This window comes from Cupressus sempervirens, chromosome 8 (genome assembly GCF_028749045.1).
Source record: "Cupressus sempervirens isolate cs-2001-9-10 chromosome 8, ASM2874904v1, whole genome shotgun sequence".
NCBI lineage: Eukaryota > Viridiplantae > Streptophyta > Pinopsida > Cupressales > Cupressaceae > Cupressus > Cupressus sempervirens.
In genome coordinates, this window is record NC_143125.1 from 181,952,733 (window position 1) to 181,974,850 (window position 22,118).

Consider the following 22,118-nt stretch of genomic DNA (forward strand, 5'->3'; position numbering starts at 1 on the left):
CACAGTCATGAAGAACACAGGAAAAGAAATAACATAATTAACTGTGCGAATCAAATGCAAGAATCTACTTGGATTCTAATGCTAAAATCACAACACCCAAAAATATTTGTGAGAGAAATTTCTCCTCTCAAAACCTTCTCTCTTCCAAAATTTTCTTCTCCCAAAATTTGTCGTCCCTCAAAAATTAACCCTCAATTGTGATAAGGAGTTCTCTCCTAAAATCGGGGCGCTAATTGTGCAATCACTCAAGAGTACTCCTTCCTTACTAGTCTTTAATTCTTTATTATCTTTCCTTTATGTTTTCATGCATGCTTTATGCAATTAAAATATCTTTATTAAATTTACTTGCTTTATCTTTTTAGTTAATTTATTATATTTTAAACTCATGCATACTTTATGCAATTTTAAAACTCTTTAAAAAATTAATATTTTTTTCATTATTTAATTTATTTTTGAAACATTAATTGATAAAATATTTATTAAATTTTTTTTTTAAATTGGTAAATGACTAAAGCCTAGATTAATTATTGTTATTTGTTGGAATTTTTAAAAAAAAAATTTAATGTGAATTCGAGCCCAAGACTTCCCACATGAGAGGTTCACAAGTTACCATTATGTTGTAGGCTCTTGCCTAAGATATTTATTAAGTAATAATAATATTTAGCATTTATTTAAAAATGATCTCCTAAATATATTATTATTCAATTAAATAAATATTATTACGCTCTAAAATTAAACTTATAATTTTATCTTTAAATTTAATTTTTTAATTTAATTAATTTATCAATTAATTAAATATAATTAAATATTAAAATATCATAACAATTTTCCATTAAATTAAATCATTAATTTAATCTTTTAATTAGACTTAATTTATAGAAAAACCACCAAAGACCTATAAGAAAAAATACGAAAACCCATCATAGAAAAATGCATACAAAACCAAACTAAGTGATTATAATCATGAATTTACATCATACGATGCATTCAGAAGGTAATCAACTCAAATACTTGTCCTAATTTTTTAGGACGAATGGGTTTAAAGCTGAGGATTTGGACTTAAGAAGTTATCTCCCCTCTCTTACCATTGAGATAATGCCATGGGTACACTCATCCTGACAATTTAGGGAAGTCAATACTCAGTACCCACAATCTGCATAAAATTCACACATGTACAAACACATATATACTAAGCTAAATAGGTAATGGTAGGAAGTGGTGGATCATGTAGATCCCAACTAGCAGGTGACCACAACTCCCTTCCTTAACCACATCAAAAATGTCATACATAAAGAAAACATACACGCACACCATACACATGCAGTATGGGGTAAGTATCCATAAGAAAACACATATTATAATCCATCTAACTAATCATCATCAATAACTAGAACCATTGTAATAATTATCATGCATACATGAAGTATAGAGTACTATGTAGTCTCATCATAAAATCAACTAAATATGAAACATTATCTGATAATCTGAAAGATAGTGCTACTAATCAACAAGCATAACTTGGCCTAAAAGAGTTTGGCAATAATAACAAAATGCAAACTAGGGGCAAGCACTACATCCACCCCACTAAGCTTAGGCTTACCCTTGGACCCTTTTCCCCTGTAGGAGGACATGACTCCACTGAGAACACTCTCTGGGACCTACCCATGTCTCCAATTGTAGGTTCTGAAGCTACGAGTCTCTGGCTTGAGAATTTTGGTTTCTCTTAAAGGCAATGGGAAGACTTGTGTTTGCATTTTCTATATGAGAAACACTCTCCGTTGAAGCTCCTCTCCACTCTAGGTGCACTAGACTGCTAAACGCTACCCCCACTAGCATAATACTGGCTACTCTACATAGGATGAGTGTACTGATTTCACTCATTGTGCTAAGCGTTACAATAGCTCCTAGCATTGGAACCACCCCCACCACTCTTTTTTGGTGGATAAGTTTCTCCTTGCTGCTGATTACCTCTAGAAGGAGGTTTCCTACTACCACCTAAATTCTAGTTACCCTTAGATTCTAATACTATAGGTGCTCCCATAGAACCCCCATGTCCTAGGTTGACACTCTGCTCTACAAGAATGGCTCAATGTACTACATCTTTGAGGGTTTTAGGCTCAAATACCTTAACACCCCCAACTAGATGGTTGTTTAAACCTCTAAGAAATGTTGTGCCAACTATGCTAGGTTATCACTAATTCCTAAAAAGGGCATGAGCTCATAGAACTTGTACTCATATTCTATTACAGTCATAGTGAATTGTCTCAGGTTGTGGAACTCATCTACTCTATGTTGCTTCCATTCCTCTGGTAAGAATCACTCATTAAAGTTTTCCAAGAATAACTCTCATGTGACATTGTTCATTTCTATGCCCAACTTCTTCACTTCGATAGCCCACCAAGTGATCCCAAAGAGTTCTACATTGGTGATAGAAAACCTCACTTTGACATTTTTGTCAAAGTCCTAAATAGAAAAAAACTTGTTAAGAGCAATAAGCCACTGCTCGACTACATAACTTGTACCATGCCCATTAAAGGGCTTGATCTTGGACCTCTGAACGTCCTTCATTTGAGCAAATACTATGGATCTTTTTTTATCCCTCAAAGGGCTCCTAGACCTAGGTCTATGCTCATGTCTTGTCTAATATGCTCCATCTTGGCCATGAATAGAAGGTAGGTGATCAATGATGGTTTTCATCATTTGCCTCAGGTCAACCTCCTTAGAGTCGGCCTTCTGTTCTCTATGGTTCTCTGCATGATGCTCACTAACATGATCTCCCATATCATCTTCTTGATTAGGGCCTACATGGATAGACTCATGTACACTAGCATTTCTAGCTTGTTCGCGACCTCTACCACGGCCTAAGCTATGACCTCTAATAGAAGATCTTGTCCCAGTTACCATCCTAAAATAATATCAAAGATATATGATGCTATAATAACCATATAACATACTACTATAAAGCATAGATAAAAGACACATGTTTTGAAAATAGTATAAGTTCAATTTTTAGTTTTGCCTACTTTTAGGTTTAAGTATATTTCAGTTTTGAAGTATAAGTGTTCAAGTTTGAAAGTATACAACTAAAAGTTTAAGTTTTGTTTCAATTTAACTAGTTCAAGTTTCGGTTTGAAATAGATATACATAACAGTTTAAATTTTATTTTTTTGTTCAAGTAGTCAACAACTAGTGGAATTCTAATATGCCCAGAGCTCCCAATGTAAAACTTGGGCTCTGATACCAGATGTAATGGCCCACCAAAGGATCTAAAGAGTAAACCTAAAGTTGTACTAAATTTTACAAAAAAATATTATTTAAAAAAAAAAGAATAACATACATGTCAAACATAAAGTAGTGGAAACAATAACATACAATTGTACATAAGAAAACATAATAGATTACATTCCTTAAGGATCCCAAGACATTGAGTCACATTTAAATTTAATTAATACTAATTCTAACAAATACCACATCCACATGAAAGAATAATTAAAAGTCCAAGTCCATTTAAATAATATACATTTGTTTTGAATGCCACTTGGGAATAAAATTTAGAATACTTAATCATCCACTATACATGTTATAGGGTATGAAAGGCTAAAAGACTATACATTTATAAAAATAGGTTACATCATCCCTTTTGGATCCATGAAACAAAGTACAATACAATAAGTGAAACCATCCATTATAAAGATATAACTATCCAATATAAAGATACAACCATCCATCATAATGCACAAAGAAAGAATGAAAGGAAATGCAAACAAGGAACTCTAGCCACGACATCAATGGACGAATCTCAATGGTAAGAGTAAAAAGTACTACCATCAGATTGTGTGGTAACCCAAAAGGGCCCACTCCCACCATGCCAAGGAGATAGTCTCAAGTCCCAAATATCTCTAACTCTAGGAAACCCTAAAAGTAATCTAACTCAAAGGTTCCAAGATAAATCGACATCTAGACCCAGAGGAAAACATAGACACATAAGAAATCTATACTGCTAGTGGGCAAGTGTCATCGCATGAACCAACTCTAGGGTTACCTAGCTAGTCTTTTAATCCTCTGGCCCCCTAGTGACTCTATATGACACTAGTATCCTTTTGTACTAACAAGGCATACTAACGAGTCAACTCTAAGGTTACCTAGCTAGTCTTTTAATCCTTTGGCCTCTTAGTGACTTTCTGTGGTACCAATATCTTATTAGTTCATTTTAAACACATTTCTCAAAATTTTATCACTTGTTAAACTTCTTACAATGGGTTACCCTGGCAGACACTTTGGGCCCCGATCTCCATTGTAAGCCACTTCCCAACTTAACATACAGATTCCCTACCCTAGGCTCATAAAAGTACAAAACAAAGAATCATAGATTTCACCTCGGTCCTATACAAGTGACTAGAAAGCATTAAAAGATAATTCACAATAACACATCAGTTCTCTATGAGCAACTGGAAAGCATCCCAAAAATACTGATCAAAGACTCAAAATGGTTAAGTCAAATATGTCATAAAATTCACCTTAGCTTCACACAAGAACACTGGAAAGCAGTAATGAATAATAAATATAAACTCATCATAGAGAATACCAACACATTTCCATGCTTGAGTTTAAAAGATCAAGATCAAATCAGCATAGCACCACAATCACAAAACTCTCAAGCCTCTAGTAGATGTCCTAACCTGGTCAACACTCTAGTCAACCCAAACTCAAAACATAGACAACATACAGATAACATAGTGTAGGTTTCATAGTTTGGTTTGATTTTGAAAACATATAGTTGAGTTAAATGTAAGATTTCAGTTTTCATTTCAATGTATGTTTCAAGTAGATGAGGTTCATAGTTTACCCTTACAAATTAACCCATTCTTATATTCGAATAAAACACAGGATTACCCCTATTTGATTTTAAGTCAATTTTCTGAAATACTCTAAGCATAATTATTTATTTAAATTATTAAAATAGTAACTATTGATCTTCCAATAAAATAATTTTAATTTTATTAAAGTCAAAATGATGATTAATAAAATAAATCTAAAATCCATTAAATAACTCACATTTATTAATTAATCTTAATTAAATTATATTTAATTGAATTAATTAATAATTATATAAGAGAAATAATTATATTAACATTTTATTTATAATTAAAAAATTTAATAATAAATTCATTAATTAAAATGTACTCAATTTAAATATATATATATATATAATTATTAAAATTATAAATTAAATTACTAATAAATTTCTTAAATAAAAATAATAATAAAATTTAATATACAAATTTTAAAAAAAGAAAGCGTTTATTTTTACAAGGGCCCCTGGCCTTTAAATATATGGCCACCCTACTGTCACAAGGCTTATAGCTAAAGTGGTACTTTGTACAATTGTTATTGCAGTACCCTATAATCAACAGGGTACTGCCACTTTAAAAGTAGTGAGGGGATGAGGTGGGTAGAAACCGCCCCTCCCTTAACATATTATATTAATTATTTTTAAATTAAATTTCTTTTTTTTAAATAATTTTTGTAAATAATATTGTATTAAAAGAAACCCCACGTAAATAATAATATTTTTTTTGTAAAAATTCTAGTAATGCCCTGATAGGGAAAATATGACCAACTAGTCAAATTTTTAATTTAAAAGTATCTTTTTTAATTATAAACCCTTCTCATTTTCAATTCTAATTTGTAAAAATTATAGAACGAGGATTTTAAAATATTCCAATCTCTACATTTATTGAAGGATCTACATGCATACTAGAAATTCACAATATTGAAATACTCGTCCCAAAGAAATATTCAGATAACCATTTCATAGTCAAGAAGAACAAGGGAAAAGAAATAATGTAATAAACTATGTGAATCAAATATTATTACGCTCTAAAACTAAACTTATAATGTTATCTTTAAATTTAATCTTTTTATTTAATTTATTTCCCAATTAATTAAATATAATTAAATATTAAAATATCATAACAATTTTTCATTAAAGTAAATCATTAATTTAATCTTTTAATTAGACTTAATTAATAGAAAAATCACGAAAGACCTATAAGACAAAATACGAAAACCCATCATAGAAAAAATACATACAAGACCAAACTAAATGGTTATAATCATGAATTTGCATCATACAACACATTCAGAAGGTAATCAACTTATATACTTGTCCTAATTTTCTAGGACAAATGGGTTTAAAGGTGAGGATTTGGACTTAAGAATTTATCTCCCCTCTCTTACCATTGAGATAATGTGATGGGTACGCTCATCCTGACAATTCAAGAAAGTTGATACCCGGTACCTACAATCTGCATAAAATCCACACATGTACAAACACATATATACTAAGCTAAAAAAGTAATGGAAGGAAGTGGTGCATCATGTAGATCCCAACTAGCAGGTGACTATGACTCTCTTCCTTATCCACATCAAAAACACCATACATAAAGAAAACAAAGATGTACACCATACACATGTAGTATGGGGTAAGTATCCATAAAAAAACACATATTATAATCCATCTAACTAATCATCATTAATAACTAAAATCATTGTAATAATCATCATGCATACATGAAGTATAGAGTACTAAGTAGTCTCATCATAAAATCAACTGAATATGAAACAATATCTGATAATCTGAAAGATAGTCGCTACTAATCAACAAGCACAAACTAGCCTAAAAGAGTTTGGCAATAATAATAAAATGCAAACTAGGGGCAGGCACTACATCCACCCCCCCAAACTTAGGCTTACTCTTGGAAGCCTACAAGGATGGTAAAACTAAAGAACTCATTGTACAGGTCCCATTGGACCCTTCCCCCCTATAGGAGGATATGACTCCACTGAGAACACTCTTTGGGACCTACCCATCTCTCCAACCATAGGTTATAAAGCTATGGGTCTCTGGCTTGAGAATTGTGGTTTCCCTTGAGGGCAATGGGATGACTTGTGTCTACATTTTCCTCATGAGAAACACTCTCTATCGAAGCTCCTCTACACTCTAGGTGCACTAGACTGCTAAACACTACCCCCACTAGCATAAGATTGGTTACACTATGCAAGATGAGTGTTATAATTTCATTTGTTGTGCTAAGCACTATGATAGCTCCTAGCATTAGAACCACCTCCACCACTCTTTGTTGGAGGATAAGTTTCTCCATGCTATTGATTACCTCCAGAAGGAGGTTTCCTACTACGACCTGAATTCGGGTTACCCTTAGATCCTGATACTATAGGTGCTCCCACAAAACCCCCGTGTCCTAGGTTGACACTCTGCTCTACAAGAATGGCTTGATATATTGCATCTTTGAGGGTTTTAGGCTCAAATAACTTAACACCCCCAACTAGATGGTTGTTTAAGCCTCTGATGAAATCTTGTGCCAACTGTGTTGTGTTATCACTAATTCTTGAAAAGGGCATGAACTCATAGAATTTGCGTTCATATTCTACTATAGTTATAGTGAACTATCTTAGGTTGTGGAACTCATCTGCTCATTGTTGCTTCCATTCCTCTAGTAGGAATCGCTCATAGAAGTTTTCCAAGAATAACTCCCATGTTACATTGTTCATGTCTATGCCCAACTTCTTCTCTTTTAATAGCCCACCAAGTGGCCCCAAAGAGTTCCACATTGGTGATAGAAAACCTTGCATTGACATTGGTGTCAAAGTCTTGAATAGCAAAAACCCTGTCAAGAGCAATAAGCCACTACTTTGCTACATAACCTGAACCATGCCCATTAAAGGGCTTGACCTTGGACCTTTGAAGGTCCTTTATCTGAGAAAATACTATGGATCTCTTTTAATCCCTCTGAGGGCTCCTAGACCTAGGCCTATGCTCATGTCTTGCCTAATGTTCTCCATCCTGGCCATAAACAGGAGGTAGGTGATTAATGATGGTTTTCATCATTTGCCTTAGGTCAACCTCCTTAGAGTCAACCTTCTTCCCTCTATGGTTCTCTTCCTGATGCTCACTGACATGATCTCCCCTATCCTCTTCCTGATTAGGGCCTATGTGGATAGAATCATGTACACTGGCATTTCTGGCTCATCTATGGCCTCTACCATAGCCCAAGCTATGACCTCTAATAGAGGATCTCGCCCCAGATACCATCCTACAATAATATCTAAGATATATGATGCTATAATAACCATAAAACATACTACTGTAAAGCATAGATAAAAGACACATATTTTGAAAATAGTATAGTTCAATTTTCAGTTTTGCCTATTTTTAGGTTTAAGTATATTTCAGTTTTGAAGCATAAGTGTTGAAGTTTGAAAGTATACAAATAAATTTTTAAAAAAAATTCAGTTTAACTAGTTCAAGTTTCGCTTTGAAATAGATATACATAATAGTTTAAATTTCATTTTTTTGTTCAACTAGTTAATAACTAGTGGCATTCTAATATGCCTAAAGCTTCCAATGTAGAACTTAGGCTCTAATACTATATGTAACAGTCTGCCAAGGGATCCAAAAGAGTTAACCTAAAGTTTTAAAAGTTTGCCAAAAAAAAATATTTAAAGAAAGAATTACATACAAGTCAAACATAAAGTAGTGGAAGCAATAACATACAATCATACATAAGAAGACACAATAGATTACATTCCTTAAGGATCCCAAGACATTGAGTCACATTTAAATATAATTAATACTAAGTCTAACAAATACCACATCCACATGAAAGAATAATTAAAATTTCAAATCTATTTAAATAATATACATTTGTTCTGAATGCCACTTGGCAATAAAATTTAGGATGCTCAATTATCCACTATATATGTCATAGGGTATGAAAGGCTAAAAGAATATACATTTATAAAAATATATTACATCATCCCTTTTGGATCCATGAAAAAAAGTACAATACAATAAGTGAAACCATCCATTATAAACATATAACTATCCATTATAGAGATACAACCATCCATCGTAATGCACAAAGGTAGAATAAACAGAAATGGAGACAAGGACCTCCAGCCACGACATCAATGAACAAACCTTAATGGTAAGAGTAAAAAGCACTACCACTCAACTATCTGGTAACCCCAACAGGCCCACTTCCACCATGCTAAGGAGATAGTCTCAAGTCCCAAATAGGATGTCAATCCAAATATCAAAAGTAATCTCTAACTCTAGGAAACCCTAAAAGTAATCTAACTCAAAGGTTCCAAGATAAATCGACATCAAGACCCAAAGAAAACATAGACATGTCAAAAATCTATACTGCTAGTGGACAAGTGTCATCACATGAACCAACTCTAGGGTTACCCCGCTAGTCTTTTAATCCTCTGGCCCCCTAGTGACTCTATATGACACTAGTATACTTTTTTACTAACAAGGCATACTAACGAGTCAACTCTAAGATTACTCAGCTAGTCTTTTAATCCTCTAGCCCCTTAGTGACTTTCTGTGGTACCAATATCTTATTAATTTATTTTAAACCCATTTAATGAAATTTTATCACTTGTTAAACTACTTACAATGGGTTACCCTGGCAGCCACTTTGGCCCCGACCTCCATTGCAAGCCACTTCCCAATTTAACATACAGATTACCTACCCTAGGCTCATAAAAGTACAAAACAAAGAATCATAGATTTCACCTCAATCCTATACAAGTGATTGGAAAGCATTAAAAAATAATTCACAATAACACATCAGTTCTCTACGAGAAACTGGAAAGCATCCCAAAAATACTGATCAAAGACATATTAAGTCAAATATGTCATAACATTCACCTCAACTTCACACAAGAACACTGGAAAGTAATAACCAACAATAAATACCAACTCATCATAGAGCATACCAACACATTATCATGGTTGAGTTTAAAAGATCAAGATCAAATCAGCATAATACCACAATCATAAAGTTCCCAAGCCTCTAGTAGACATCCTAAAATAGTCAACACTCCAGTCAACCCAAACCCAAAACATAGACAACATACAGATAACATAGGGTAGGTTTCATAGTTTGGTTTGATTTTGAAAACATATAGTTGAGTTAAATGTAAGGTTTCAATTTTTGTTTCAATGTATGTTTCAAGTAGAGGAGGTTCACAGTTTACCCTTACAAATTAACCCATTCTTATATTCGAATAAAACACAAAATTACCCCTATTTGAATTTAAGTCAATTTTCTAAAATACTCTAAGTGTAATTATTTGTTTAAATTATTAAAATAATAACTATTGATCTTCCAATAAAATAATTCTAATTTTATTAAAGTCAAAATCATGATTAATAAAATGAATCTAAAATTCATTAAATAACTCACATTTATTAGTTAATCTTAATTAAATTAAATTAAATTAAATTAATTAATAATTGTATAAGAGGAATAATTATATTAACATTTTATTTATAATTAACAAATTTAATAATAAATTCATTAATTAAAATGTACTATATATATATAATTATTAATATTTAAATTAACTTAATAATAAATTTCTTAAATAAAATAATAATAATAAAATAAAATACAAAATTTTTTATTTTTTTTAAGTGTTTATTTTTATAAGGCCTGCCGGCCTTTAAATATATGGCCACCCTACTGTCACAGGGCCTACGACCACAGTGGTACTCTGTACCATTGTTGTCACAGTACCCTGCGATCATCAAGGTACCACCACTTCAAAAGCAATGAGGGGAGGAGGTGGGTAGAAAGCACCCCTCCCTTAGCATATTATATTAAAAAAAATTAAAATTAAATTTCTTTTTTTCAATAATTTTTTAAATAAAATTGTATTAAAAGAAACCCCATGTAAATAATAATAATAATTTTTAATAAAAAAAAAAATTGTAAAAATTCTAGCAATGCCCTGATAGGGAAAATATGACCAATCTATCAAATTTTGAATACAAAAATATCTTTTTAAATTATAAACCCTTCTCGATTTCAATTCTAATTTGTAAAAATTAATGAACGAGGATTCTAAAATATTTCAATCTCTACATATATAGAAGGATCTACATGCATACCAGAAATTCACAATGTTGAAGTACTTGTCGCAAAGAAATATTTAGATAACCATTTCACAGTCACGAAGAACATAGGAAAAGAAATAATGTAATTAATTGTGTGAATCAAACACAAGAATCTACCTAGATTTTGATGCTAAAATTGCAATGCTCAAAAAGATTTGTGAGAGAAATTTCTCCTCTCAAAACCTTCTCTCTTCCAAAATTTCCTTCTCCCAAAATTCATTGTCCCTCGAAAATGAACCCTCAATTGTGATAAGGAGTTCTCTCCTAAACTTGGGTTACTAATTGTGTCATCACCTGAGAGGACTCCTTGCTTACCAGTCTTTAACTCTTTATTATGTTTCCTTTATCTTTACATGCACGCTTTATGCAATTAAAATATCTTTATTAAATTTACTTGCTTTATCTTTTTAATTAATTTATTATATTTAAAACTCATGCATACTTTATGCAATTTTAAAACTCTTTAATAAATTAATATCTTTTACATTCTTTAATTTATTTTCAAAGCGCTAATTGATAAAATATTTATTAACTTAAGTAATAATAATATTTAGCATTTATTTAAAAATGATCTCCTAAATATATTATTATTAAATTAAATAAATATTATTATGCTCTAAAATTAAACTTATAATTTTATCTTTAAATTTAATTATTTTTATCTAATTAATTTTCCAATTAATTAAATATAATTAAATATTAAAATATTACAACAATTTTCCATTAAATTAAATCATTAATTTAATATTTTAATTAGACTTAATTAATTGAAAAATCACCAAAGACCTATAAGACAAAATGCAAAAACCCATCATAGAAAAATATGTACAAGACTAAACTAAAGAGTTATAATCACAAATTTACATCATACAATGCATTTAGAAGGTAATCAACTCAGATACTTGTCCTAACTTTCTAGGACAAATGGGTTTAATGGTTAGGATTTGGACTTAAGAATATATCTCCCCTCTCTTACTATTGAAATAATACAATAGGGTATGCTCATCTTGGCAATTCAGGGAAGTCAAAACCTACTACCTAAAATCTACATAAAATCCACACATGTACAAACACATATATACTATGCTAAACATGAAATTGTAGGAAGTGGTGCATCATGTCGATCCTGACTAGTACGTAACTACGACTCCCTTCGTTAACCACATCAGAAACACCTAATGTAAAGAAAACATACACACACACCATACACATGTAATATGGGGTAAGTATCCATAAGAAAGCACATATGATAATCCATCTAACTAATCATCATCAATAACTGAGATCACTATAATAATCATCATGCATACATGAAGTATAGAGTACTAAGTAGTCTCATCATAAAATAAACTAAATATGAAACAATATCTGATAATCTAAAAGATAGTGCTACTAATCAACAAGCATAAACTAGCCTAAAAGAGTTTGACAATAATAATAAAATGTAAACTAGGGGTAGGCACTATAGTTTACCACCAGTGTGAAGTATAAATCATTCTATGGATCTGATTCTTGGGGCTAGTTTTCTAAATAAATCACCAAATAGATTGATACCTACTGAGAATGAAGAACTTAATAGGCAATTGCAGGAGTTATTGTAGAAAGTTTTAATTAGAAAAATCTTGAGTCCGTGTGTTGTACTGGTTGTATTGGCACCCAAGAATAATGGAGAATGGATAATGTGTACTGATTCCAAAGCTATTAACAAGATAATAGTGAAATTTAGGTTTCCTATGTTGAGGATGGATGACATAATGGGCTGTTTGAGTGGAGAAAAATTATTTACCAAGATTGATTTAAAGAGTGGTTATCATCATACTAAAATCAGAAAGGGTGATTGGTAAGTTTTTGTAGAAAGTTCATAAAGGGATTTTAGTTCTTTCTGTAATGTTATGACTGAGACAATGATAGGAGGTAAAATGGATTCAAGTGGATAAATGGAGCTGATAATATTTTTGAGACTTTGAAACAAAAGCTTGTCAAGTCACCTGTATTAGCTTTACCTAATTTCAAGAAGGCATTTCAAGGGGAATGTTATGCAAGTGGTAGTGCAATAGGAGTTGTGTTGAGTCAAGAAGGTAAACCTATTGCTTTCCTTAGTGAAAAGTTGAATGATGCTAATAGAAAATATTTTGGGTGTGATGAAGAGTTCTATGCTATTGTTAAAGCTTTGAAAAAATGGAGAAATTAGTTTCTTCCTAAAGAACTTATGTTGTATATTGGTCATAAGGCTTTATAGTACTTGGGAAGTCAACATAAGTTGAATAAGAGAAATATGAAGTGGGTTGAGTACTTGAAGAGTTTCACATTTGTGATAAAGTATTAAAGTGAAGCCACTAACCATGTTGTAAACTCACTAAGTAGAAGATGTCCTTTATTGACTTAGATGAAGGTTGAAGTTCTTGGATTTGATGAGATGATGGAGTTGTATGATATTGACCATGATTTTTCTAAGGTGTGGAGAGAGTGCAGAGCAGTGGATCTATTAATTCAACTAAGTATGATGAGTATTTTATTCAAGAAGGTATTTTACTCAAATGTGTTTCAGTTGTGTACCAAGAATTTCTATGAGAGTTGATTTACTAAGGAAAAGAATGTTGGTGGATTAGTTGGACACTTTGGAATTAATAAGACATTGTGTTTTCTTAAAAAAAATTATTATTTGCCATAGAAGTATAAGGATGTTAAGTATTTTTTAAGGAATTGTGGAAATTTTTCAAGTTGCAAAAGGAGTTAGTCAAAATATTGGATTGTATACACCTATTATTGTTCCTGAGAAATTATGGAATGACATTAGTATGAGTACTTGGCTTACCTAAGACAACATGAGGTTATGATTCCATATTTTTTGTAGTGGATAGATTTTGTAAGATGGAACATTTCATACCATGTAAGAAGATATCTAATGTAGTGCATGTTGCTGAGATTTTCTTCAAAGAGGTTGTTAGATTGCATGGGTTATTGAGGAGCATTCTCTTTGACCAAGATAACAAGCTTGTTGGTTATTTTTGGACTTTGTGGAACAAAATAAATACTAAGTTAAAGTTTAGATCTTCATTACATCCATAGATTGATGGACTAATAGAATTTGTGAGTATAGTCTTTAGTAATTTACTGAGATGCTTAGTTGCAGAAAAACCAAGTAACTAGCATATGATATTGGCACAATATGAATTTGCATATAATAGTTATTTGAATAGGGGTACTAGGAAAACATCTTTTCATATTGTTAGTTGAGGGATATTGTTGGTGAAGAGAAGATGATTGTTTAAGGAGAAGTGTTTGATTATATCATGAAGTCTTTACATGAGGAAGTGAAATCGAGGTTAGAACAAAGAAATCAAAAGTGTGAGGAGAATGTAGAAAAGTCTAGAAGATACCATGTTTCTAAAGTTGGTGATTAGATAATGGTTCATGTGAAAAAGGGAAGATTTCCTATTGGTACTTATAGTAAGTTGAAAATGAAGAAGCTTGGTCCTTGTAGAATCTTGAGAAATTTTGAAATTGGTAATTCATGTGAAGTTGAGTTACCTGACGACATGGATATATCTCTTATATTCAATGTTGCTGATTTAAATGAGTATCATGAGTCAAATGATGAAGTTATTGTACCAAGTGATTATTCTATGAAGTAGATTGAATAGATTAAATGGATATTGGACTAGAGAATTGGCAAGAAAATAAAGAGGAAAGAGTCACTATTAGTATTTGGTGATCATGTTTGCAGATCATTTGATGAATCAATAAGATATTGTTGTTCCTCTTTCTCTCCTTGGTGTTGTTCTCTAAGTTTTTCTTCCATTATGTTTACTCAACAAGCTGGTTTGATAGTTAGGTGTGTTTTTGGCCCTAATTATCTAACCTTACTTGTGGGGTAAGGCCACAATAATGGTTCCCACTTTTTGTCATGAATAAATTAGATGAAAATTGGGAAAATCTTCTTCTAGAGGCTATGAATGAATCCTATGCTTCGAATGAAACCCTCCTAAGGCTTCATTTGAAGTCATGGCCCTAGGGGCTTCATTCAAAGCCATTTGTGTCAATTGTCATAGGGGATTCAAAAGAAGCCTTAGGGCTTTGAGTGAAGCCCCTAGGGCTAATAGGTGGCCAAAAATTGGGCCAAGGGGCTTTGATCAAACATCCCTAGGGCCAATAGGTGGTCGAAAAGTGGGCTAGGGGGCTTCATTTGAACCCCCTCTGGCCCCTAGGTGGCTGAAAAGTGGGCCAAGGGGCTTCATTCGAACCTCCCTAGGGCCACCCAAATAACTACTTAGGGGGCTTTGAATGAAGCCCCCTTCATTCGATGGTCCAAAATTGCAAATTTTACAAACTTACTCAAATTTCTATCAATTTTTTCCCTTTTGAGGGCTTAAACAAGGGCTAAACTAGTCCATATTCTAAAACTAAATATAGAAAATTGTTGTACTCTGAATAAGCTTTCCAATGACCATATTTTTAGTATATATTGTGTTTATCGTGATGTTTAATTTTTAGTTTTATTAAATATAGGTTGTCTAGCCATTTCACAAATCTAGATTTGAAGCTTTGGGGAAAATAGGTAATGAGGAAAAAAAAATGTCCATCAAAGGTATGTTTATTAACTTTCTAGAAAATCAAGAAAAAATTCATTTTAATAAATGCAACTCAAATTATATTGATAAAAAACAAGATATGTCTAAGTTATTGTTAGTGTTACTTTGCCACTAAATAAAATCTATATTTTTTAATGAAACTAAATGAAACCAACTAAACTTGCTATATATTGATGTTACTATTCTATCCTTGAAAGAATTTTTTCATTATCATTTTTTTAAAAAAAAGCTATCTTGTTCAAATGACTCGTCAGTCTTTGAAAATGATTATTTTCATATAAATCACTTTTCAATGGAGATGGAAAAATGGAATTCAACTGAATTTTTTTATTTTTTTTAAATTTAAAATATTTGTAGATACTAGATAAAAAATTCTAAAAATTGCTAGTTTACATCATCATCAAATTCTTTATGATTTTGTAGCAATATGCATTTGAAAATGAAGTTTTTGTTAAAAATTGTTTTCCAAAACTAAAGCAACACCCAATGGTATCTATATGGAATTTGTCTAAAGGATTTTGGAGGGTGTTTCTTAAGAGTGGTTCACTCTATATTGCAATCTTATTTATAGGAAATTAAAATTCCAATGAATCAACTATCAACCCTCCTAAGAATTGTATTATCTCCATTTTTACAACAAGAGGAATCACATCTTTGACTTCTTTACCAACCTAGGGGTCACTACGAACTACTTTTTTAGGTGACGGTCAAAAATCATGTCCTTGTTAAAGTTAAATATGTTTTGTTCAATAATATCCCAATACACCAGGGTACAACAATATATTTCATCATGGTGATTTATCCCCAATATCATTTGATTAGGATATGGGGATTTATCTATTTTGATGATACTATGGGGTTCAATGGCTCACCTTCTATTTTAGGTTCCTTTCATACAAACTCTAATACCATCATTATCAAATTTCTTATTCATTTTTCCCTCACATCCTTTGTACATAATTTTTACTCTACTTTTCCTAGATTTTTAACTATTTAAGGCTTTAATTCCTATGTTGAAAGTAGTTGATGAGGAGGAGTTCAATGTCAAACTTATGGAGGAAGATATTAATGACTTGGTGGATGACCCTCCTCATGTTATGTTACAAATAGAAAAAGAAGTCTCACTGTACACTCTTAGTTTTGACAAATGGACTTTCCATTCCTTTAAAATGATGAATCTAAAATGCAGAGCCCTAGAAGCTTAAATTGAGGAGTTATAGAGGAAAGAGGAGGAGAGGACATTAAAGGAGAAGGAGGTTGAGAAGAGGGGAAATTTGGAGCTAATTGAAGAGTTGAGGAGAATTTTTGAAAAAATGAAAAAAATGTGACCAAAGATTCTCTATCCAAATGCCAAGGTTTGCTTAAAGCCACCCTTGACTACATGAATAGAGTGTTGGACAATTTAGATCAGGAAAAGGAGGTGAAGCTTGTGCTCAATCAAGATGGAGATAAGAATAAAATGGGGGAAGTTGGTCCAAGAAAATTTTCTTTCTCCAATGCCAAGAAGAATCAAAAGAAAAGTCCCCAAGTTGACAAAAAAGATATCAAAGAGGTCACAAATAAGATCAAAGTCATTCAGTAGGAGTTGAACAACAAAGTGGAATAGTTAGTTTAGTCTCTTTCACATGCGTGTTGTTTCTTTTTTCTCTTCTACTATTTGTTTGTTAGTGTTTTAGTTTATGTGTGTTGCTTCCTTTTTATCTTCTGTTATTTGTTTGTTAGTGTTTTAGTTTAAATTCTAGTTTTTCATGATGGTTTTTTGCCAAAAAGTTTTGGTTTTGGCTGTGGGTGTGTCTAAAGTTTTGGACATTGTTTTATTTTGTCTTTCATGTTTAAATCAGTTTGTAAGCCCAGTGGGGTTTTGGGTCCCCTATTAAAAACCTATTTTATCCTTAATAAAAAACTATAAGGTTTTGTGTGTTTATCCACATTAAGAGAATATAGGTTTTTTGGTGTACCAAAAGATTGACCTAGAAATGTGTGATACAACCACTAGACTTACAGAAAATGGGAGGTGGTTAAGCCATGTCAAGAATCTCAAAGGGAAATGTTAGCAATCTAGTTATATATATACATACATACATACATACATATATGTATGTATATATACATATACATATACATATATATATATATGTATATATACATATACATATGTATATGTATATGTATATGTATATGTATATACATATGTATATACATATGTATACATATCTATATACATATATATATAGATATGTATATACATATGTATATACATATATATATATATATGTATGTATGTATGTATATGTATATGTATATGTATATGTATATATATATATATATATATATATATATATGTATATATGTATATACATATGTATATACATATTATATATGTATATATATACATATACATATACATATACATACATATATATATACATATACATATATATATATACATATACATATATATATATACATATACATATATATATATATATATATATATATATATATATATATATATATATATATATATATATATATATATATATATATAACTTTATAACTTTTACCTAATTATTTGCTGAATTAATTATCACATTATGTACATTTATCACTATAGGCCGTGTTTTGTTGCTATTGCACTTAAAGACATTGAAGAAGTGATAGATTATTATTTGTTTCATTGTGTGCAGGCCAAAAAAAATTGGATCACTCAGTTTTAAATGGTGAAGGTTTAGAGTACCATATAGTTGTGGTGGTTGTAACTAGTACATGGCTTAGATAATATTCTATGAAGAACCCTAACTCGTGGTTATTCAAGGATTAGCAAACAAAGAGGAAGATTCTTCACTATTCAAACCTTTTTATCGTGTCAAATGTTCACTTAATAAAATATGGAGGAAAACCACATAATAAGACTCTTTGGAAGGTTCATGAGTTAGACCATGAGATAATACTTGAGACATTAAAATGTAGAGCAGATCTAGTTGGTTCATTAGATTGAATATAATTACAAAAATATTTTATGTAACATTTATATACTTGAATCCCTAAGAGTCACTAAATGCCATAGGGAAAAGAACTTTGATGAGACATATCTCGGATCTTGTGTGAGATATCAATGCAATGTCAAGTGCTATAGGATTGTGTTACCAACACCTAAAATAATCTCTCTCACTTTTTGGAGATTGAATTCTATTTTGATTTTGTGGCCCCATCTCAGACAATGTTGAAACTTGTATGGCTAGTACAAATTCAGAAACTATTGAATCTCTAAAGCCATTCATCATGGGATCAAACTATCTAGTCCATTAGCTCCAAGTGGCAAGGTAAACCCTAGTCCCAAGCTCATCCCATCTCATTGACCACTCAAATGTTCTTGGGCATGCCGAAAAAAATTGACACTAAGAGTCACTAAATGCCATAGGGTAGTGAACTTTAATGGGGTGTATCTCAAAGCTCATGTAAGGTATGGATGTAATGTCAGGTGTTATAGACTAGATTTCATTTTTATTTTGCAGTCCCATCTCAGGTGATGTTGAAACTTATAGTGTTGGCCAAGACAAAGTCACCAACTTCTAAATCTCTCTAACCATTCATCATGGCATGAAATTATCTACTCGATTAGCCTTGAGTGGTTGATTAAACCCTAGTCCCAAGCTTGTCCCATCCTATTGACTATTTAAACGTTGCTGGGCATGCCAAATTGAATTAACCTTGAGAGTCAGTAAATGCCATAGGGTAGCAAACTTTAACAAGGTGTATCTCAGAGCTTGTACTAGGTATGGATGCAATGTTCAGCTCTATAGCATTGTGTTGTTGACTACTACAATAATCTCTTTGAATTTTTGGAGATTAGATTATGTTATGATATTGTGGCCCCATCTCGAGTGACGTTGAAACTTGTAGTGTTGACCAATACAAAGTTAACAACTAGTGAATCTCTCTAAACATTTGTTGTGGGACCAAACTATCTGCTATGTTAGCTCCAAGTGGCTAGGTAAAACCTATTCCCAAGCTCATCTCATCCCATTGACTACTCAAACATTCTTGGGTTCACCAAACAGAATTGGCCTTGAGAGTTACTAAATGCCATAGGGTAGAAAACTTTGACAGGACATATGTCAAAGCTCGTGTGAGCTATGGATGTAATGTCAACTGCTACAAGGTCATGTTGTTGACACCTACAGTAATCTCTCTCTCTCTTTGGAGATTGGATTTTTTTTTTTTTTGCAGCCCCATCTCGGGTGATATTGAAACTCGTAGTATTGGCTAGTACAAAGTCACCAACTGGTGAATCTCTCTAACCATTTTTTGTAGGACCAAATTGTCTAACCTATTAGCTCTGAGTGGCTAGGTAAACCCTAGTCCCAAGATTATCCCATCTTGTTGACCACTCAAACATTCTTAGGCATGCCAAATAGAACTGACCCTAAGAGTTTCTAAATGCCATAGGGTACATAATTTTGATAGGGTGTATCTCGAAGCTTGTGTGAGGTAAGGATATAATGTTAGGTGCTACAACTTTTTGTTCTTGACACCTACAATAACTTCTCTCTCTTTATGGAAATTGGATTCCATTTTGATTTTGTAGCCCCATCTCAGGTGATGCTAAAAATTGTAGTGTTGGCTAGTACAAAGTTGGCAACTAGTGAATCTCTCTAACCGTTCATCATGGGATTGAACTTTTTGCTGTGTTAGCTCTGAGTGGCCTTGTAAACACTAATCCAAAGCTCATTCCATCCAATTTCCCACTTGAACATTCTTGAGAATGCCAATCAAAATTGACCTTGAGAGTCACTAAATTCCATAGGGAAGCAAACTTTGATGGAGTCTATCTCAAGGCTTGTGTGAGTTATGGATGTAATGTCAGGTGCTATACTTTTGTGTTTCTACACCTACAATAAAATCTCTCTCTTTTTGGAGATTGGATTCCATTTTAATTTTGCAGCCCCATCTTAGGTGATGTTGTAAATTATAGAATTGGCTAGTACAAAGCTGGCAAATAGTGGATCTCTCTAACTGTTTATCATGTGACCAAACTATCTGCTCTATTAGCTCCAAGTGGCTAGGTAAACCCTAGTCCCAAGCTCATATTGTCTCATTAAACTCAGGAATTCCAAATAGAATTGACCCTAAGAGTTGCTAAATGTCATAAGGCAGTGAACTTTCACTAGGCATATCTTGGAGGTCATGTGAGGTGTGGATGAAATTTTGGGTGCTATAGGGTCATGTTGTCGACACCTAGAGAGTTGGCAACTGGTGAATCTCTCTAATTGTTCATCATGGGACTAAACTGTCTACTTCATTAGCTCCTAGTGGCCAAATAAACCCTATTCCCAAACTTGTCTCATCTTGTTGACTGCTCAAACGTTCTCGGGCATGCTAAACAAAATTGACCCTAAGAGTCACTAAATGCCATAGGGTAGTGAACTTTGATAGGGCATATCTTAGAGCTAGTATGAGCTATGGATGCAATGTTAGCTACTACAGGGTCCTACTATCAACACCTACAATAAGCTCTCTCTCTTTTTGGAGATTGGATTCCATTTTGATTTTATGGCCCCATCTTGAGTGATGCTAAAACTTGTAGTGTTGACTAGTACAAAGTCTCCAACTAGTGAATCTTTCTAACCATACATCATGGGACCAAACTATCTACTCTATTAGCTCTAAGTGGCTTGGTAAACCCTAGTCCCAAAATCATCTTGTCTCATTGATGACTCAAATGTTCTCAGGCACACTAGACAATATTTACCTTAAAAATCACTAAATGCCATAGTGTAGCAAACTTTGATGGGGTGTATCTTGGAGCTCGTGAGAGGTATGGATGTAATATTGAGTGCTACAAGGTCATGTTGTTGACACCTATAATAATTTCTCTCTTTTTGGAGATTGGATTCCATTTTGATTTTGTGGCCCCATCTTGGGTGATGTTGAAACTTGTAGTGTTTGGTCAGTACAAAGTCAACAACTAGTGAATCTTTCTAACTATTCATCATGGGATTGAAATTTCTACTATGTTAGCTCTGAGTGGCTAGGTAAACCCTAGTCCCAAGTGTTTCCCATCCTATTGACCACTTGAACATTCTTAGGCATGCTGAATAGAATTGACCTTGAGAGTCACTAAATGCCATAGGGTAACAAACATTGACGAGGCATATCTTGGAGCTCATGCAAGGTATAAATGCAATATATGGTGCTATAGGATCATGTTTTAGACACCTATAATAACCTCTCTCATTTTTTGGAGATTGGATTCCATTTTGATTTTGCAACCTCATCTTTGGTGATGTTGAAACTTGTAGTGTTGGCCTATACAAAGTCACCAACCATTAAATCTCTTTAATTATTTGTCATGGGACTGAACTGTCTTCTCTCTTAGCTTTAAGTGGCCCAATAAACCCTAGTCCCAAGCTTGTCCCATCCTATTGATTGCTTGAACATTATCAGGCATGCCATATAGAATTTACCCTAAGAGTTGTTAAATTCCATATGGTAGTGAACTTTGATAGGGCATATCTCAGAGTTCGTGCAAGGTA